This window comes from Ovis canadensis, chromosome X (assembly GCF_042477335.2).
Source record: "Ovis canadensis isolate MfBH-ARS-UI-01 breed Bighorn chromosome X, ARS-UI_OviCan_v2, whole genome shotgun sequence".
NCBI classification, from domain to species: Eukaryota; Metazoa; Chordata; class Mammalia; order Artiodactyla; family Bovidae; genus Ovis; species Ovis canadensis.
The window spans coordinates 23,812,499-23,817,574 of NC_091727.1; the positions used below are offsets into that span (position 1 = coordinate 23,812,499).

Genomic DNA, 5,076 nt, shown 5'->3' on the forward strand with positions numbered 1-5,076 from the left:
CTGTAGTCCATCCCAGAGGAGAGGGTCAGATACACCTCTCTCCTGAGAGAGGGGCACCCGGGGACATCAGCTGAGGGGCTGACTGCGATCAAGCTCATGGTTTACAGAGCAGGGCACCTCAGGGTTCCGAACCAAGGGAAAGATATGCCCCCAGTGGTATCAGGCAATACCTCAAGCTGTGTTTGGTTCTCACGACAGGGATGAAAGCTCTTGGTATCTAGTGGGTAAGGCCAGGGATGCTAGCAAGCATCTTGCAGTGCCCGGGAAAGTCCCCCCTAACAAATGTCACTAGCACCAAGACTGAGACCCCCTGGCACAGAACACACAACAGTCAGAGGACCTGGCTCTGGGCAGTTGGCTCGTCCCTAAAAGCAGCAGGGTGGGCGCGGGGTCCTGAAACCAGTCACCTGGTGATACCAAGGGAGGACTTATACCCTTGCCCCAAGACAACTGACATGCCAGGAGACAATGATTCCTGTCCAGTCCTGAACAAGGGATATGCTTCAGGAGCTCTTAGTCAAGGAGTTATTAGTCCTATTTCAATAGATTGTATCTACTGTAATATGTAATTATCATAATTGCTATTGGTCAGAAAAACATTTATTTTATAGTAGTCTGTAATTCAGGAGTTTCACCAATTGATTTTGGATTCTTCTCAGTTGTGACTCTTCAGAATGAATATCCTATTATCATTATGTCTAAATCTAAACATCAAGAGGTTTAAAAAAAAGCTTGTTCAAAAGGCTGGCAGATTTTAAGGCAGTAGTATTAATAGAAAACAATGGCCCATAAAGTATCGAGGACTTAGTCATATCCTTCTAAACCGTCCCTAGGACTGTAGCTACGGTCTACAGTTAGAGTAATCATTTAAACTGTGCTGCCAGCACCAGGAAGAATAGTTCTCAACCCTATCAGACACAAACCACCTTTTAAAACAGCTTAATCCTGAACTGCAATTGCCAGACAATATAACTTACCTACCACACACTAAAAGCCCTTTCTGAAATAGCTAGGGAAATAAAAGGGAAGCACTTATGTCAAAGAATGTCATGTTACCGTGCATATCTCTATGAAAAGCATCAGGCAGGAGATCATGGGAAGAGTCATTGAAGAATTCTGATGCTTGCGCCAAATACAGCAAGTGTCCCTGGAGTCAAGAGGTACAAACTGGGTGTGTTAAACTGAAGATGGACCTCAGGAGCACTCCTGCCCTTGGGAACAAACAAAAGACTCCCAAGACAGTGGGTAATTCTTGGTGATGTGATCGCCAAGGAAAGAAACGGCCACCTTTCATGACCTTCCCAGCAACTGATTACCATGAAAATTGGTGTGTACTAAAGCCGTACAAAAAAAAAAAAAAAGATGGATTTTTATGTTGGCCTCTTGTAGTTTGGGAAGCTTGCTTTCAAGGTTATACGAAAAGAGGGTCTGTCACGGCCAGCCCTTGGAGGAAGTGTGGGCTGTAGGTAATGGAATGATGAGACTGGAATCTGCTTGTGCGCACCCGGGGAGCAATGCCCTGAGGGCGGGGTGGGACCTGCTTCCAGCCCATCTGCAGCAGCGAGAGGCTAGACCAGCGGTGGCTTTCTCCAAGTCGCAGGTATTTTGTGCTCTGCTTGTTAAGGGGCGGGTTTCTTTCATTTTTAGGTACACTGCTCGCTCCACTGTGGAGTGGGCGCGTTTGCAAGACTGAGTTCATCACCCACTTCCATGTTCTCTTCTTACAGGGTCCCCATCTTGTATGATCATGCAGCAGTCTCTAGAGCAAGCTTTGGATCGTGCAGACTATGTCATTGCAACTGCCCAACAAAGACCTCCGAAAAGGAAACGCTCATCGAGCGGAGAGACGTCTCTCCAGGAAAAACTGTATGACATTTATGTTGAAGAATGTGAAAAACAGCCTGAGGTTACGGAGGGATTAAGAAGCAACGTGAACTTGTTAGAGAAGCTCCTTAGGAGAGAGTCGTTGCCCTGTTTGGTGATCAACCTGTACCCAGGAAATAAGGGCTATTCCCTGATGCTCAAAGGGAAAAATGGATCATATTCAGAGAGCATTCCACTGCCTTATGAAGAAGGAGAACTGCTTGAATACTTGGATGCAGAAGAATTACCTCCTGTTTTGGTGGATCTCCTGGATAAGTCTGCAGTTAACGTTTTTCATCAGGGGTGTGTCATAGCAGAGATACGGGACTACAGGCAGTCCAGTGCTGGGGAACCTCTGCGTTACCAAAGCAGGCATGTTCTCTTACGTCCCACCATGCAGACGTTAGTCTGCGATGTAGAGGCCATAGCCAGCGATGACCAGGACTGGACCGAGGAGGATAAACTTTTGCTTGAGAGCCAACTGATCTTAGCTACAGCAGAACCACTGTGTCTAGACCCTTCTGTATCAGTAGCCTGCACTGAAAACAGACTGCTCTATAACAAACAAAAGCTGAACACTCTTCCCATGAAAAGGAGCCTCAAGAGGTTTTCGGCGCCTGCTCTGAATCGGCAACAGGAGCTGTCCCATTGTCCACCTCCTCCTGAGCTAAGAATCCTGACTTCTTGCAAAAAAATAAGAGAAAGTAAAACAAGTGAGCATCATGGCCTTAAGATTTTTAAAGCAGGCAAGTGTGTAGATACATGGAAACAGAGACCCTGTAACTTGGCCGTCCCTGCTCAAGTGGATGTGCAGAAGTATGCTAAAGGGAAGAAGTGTGTCAGATACGAGGAGTCACAACCAACCCAGGAGGTACTAGGTGATTCTGCAGTTGGATGTGAGGCTGCCTACCAATCCCAGGCAACGAGGTTGACCATCAGGCAGCCAACTGATAATTCACTTGCCACTGGAAATGGGTCTGAGAAAGAAGCCACAAGGGAGAGAGAGCCGTGTCTGCCCCAGGCCTCCACAGATGACCAGTTCAAGAGTTTCCTGCCCAGGCCACAGGCTGATGCTGGGAGAGTGGTCAGTCGATCCGAGCAGCTGGTCCAGAAGAGCGCCCGGTGTCCAGTGCAGACGTCACCCAGCTCCAGTGGCTCAGCACATCTCAGGCAGCCTTCTCCAGGGACACAGTCAGCACAGCCTAGGGCTGCATCCATGCGGTCCTCAGTGCCAAACTGGGGAGCCAGACCTCCACCCCCACTCAAGAGACGTCCCTGGAGCCCAGAGAAGAGCTCCTGCAGTGACAGCTTTACTTCACAGCAGGCGGGCAGCTCTCAGGCCCGTCCATCTGCTGACCCTGCTCCTCAGCCACCCAGTCTTTCCCAGAGATCGTCTGTGCAGCTGAACAGAGGTAGCTCGCTTCCTGCGGCCACCCTGTCCATCCCAGGTGCGTTACAAAGAACCCCAGAGGTCCGGGTCACGACCATCTCCCCTGGCCTGAAGGTCATCAGAGTAGCGGGCCCCTTTTGCAGTAGCCAGGCTTCAGGGAGAGGGTGTGCCCCTAGGGCCCCCACTCCTGTGGGGATCCAGCCGGGCCAGTGGCCCGCAGGATCTCGGCTACCGAACTGGAGATCCACACCACCGCTGCTGCTTCCTCGTCCTCCTCCCCCTCCTCCCAGAACCATTCAGGTGCTTTTGAAAAATGCTTCGGACCTCAGGCCCTTTGCTCTGGTGGAGGTCCCCCGCAGTTCGCTGGTCTGGAGCAGCCAGCAGCAAGCCCCGCAGCCGTGTGTCTACCAGCTGGTTCCCCAGGGGGCCCCGCAATGGCCTCAGCCACCGGCGGCCCAGGCTTCAGGCACATGGCGTCCAGGGGCACAGACCCCACGGGCACAGGCCCCACGAACACAAGCCTCAGGGCCACAGTATCTGAGCGCACAGACCCCAGGGCCACAGGGTCGAAGTCCACAGTGTCTGGGTTTACAGGCTCCAGGGGCACAGGGCGCTGCCCGGCCCAACACCACCATCCACACCCAGCCAGCAGTGGTCGTTCACCTCCAACGGCAGCAGGACTCCCTGCAGCCCCAGGTGCCCAGGTTGTCTCCACCAGGCTCTGTCCAGAGCCACCCGGGGCCGAGCATCTCGCATCACAGGATCCAGGCCTCACAGGTCCCGCACCGGCCGATTTACTGGAGGGTGGTACGGTGCCCAGTGGCTGCAGCCCCCACAGCCCCCACTGTGCTGCCCCCTCGGGGCCCCAATCCAGGAAGCCAGACAGCAGGGACCCCGGAGGGAGGCCCCCCAGCCACCCCAAAGCCCTGAGACCTGCCTGGTTTTCTCTCTTAAAAAAAAAAATCCAAGAGCAGCCACCAAATGAATCCCGAATGCCAACCTCATTTGTTTTTTTTTTAACGTGTCACTATTTTACGTTCTTGGATGTGCAGACCTTCCGCAGAGGCACAGTTTTTACATACAAGCCCCGAAGGTCTTCAATAAACTGGGATTATTTCACGTAAGCCATGGCTTTGGTGGTGGTTGTGGACAGTTATTTTTTTGTGATATTCTCAAGTGTATCCAGACCCAAACTAGGGTCAGTTTAAACTCCTGAAGCCTTGTTATTTCTCTCAGGCAATAAAACTGTAATGCCAAGAAAGTAAAAATTAGTATTAACAAGATGACTTTTAAATTTTTAGATGAGTTACTAACACATAAACTGTAGCGCCTTCACTATTTTACATGTCCAGCTCACTGGTGTTCGGTGGGCTCACCTTGTCATACAACACATCTCTAGGATTCTTTTCTGCTTGCACAAGTGAGACTCTCTCCCCGTGGAGTGCCAACTCCTCGGGTTCCCTCTCCCCCAGCCCCTGCCCCTGCCCTCTACTTTCTGGGTCTCTGAGTCTGGCTGTGGTAGAGTCTTCCTAGAAGTGGGGTCCTGCAGTTGTCATCTTTGGTGAGGGGCTAATTTCACTGAGTATCCTGACTTCAAGGTCCATCCCTGTTAGCATGCCACAGGAAGGTCATGGCTTTTTACAAAGGGTTTCACTGTCCGTAATCTACAGTGAAGTGGCCTATGAAATATGAGAAACATCCTTCAGAAGAGAATGCACTTCCATATTTGTTTAAGTTTTTGCACAGTGTATGAAATGCAATTTTGACACATTTTGGGGGAGAAATAGCTAAACGTACCAAAAATTGATCCTATCACTTTAGAG

At 50.7% G+C, this 5,076-nt stretch overlaps 1 pseudogene; it reads left to right on the plus strand.

The window, feature by feature from the left end:
• The first annotated feature begins 1,747 nt into the window (after nt 1-1,747).
• Nucleotides 1,748-4,183, plus strand: LOC138930627 (transcription factor SPT20 homolog pseudogene; annotated as a pseudogene).
• The last annotated feature ends 893 nt before the right edge of the window (nt 4,184-5,076 follow it).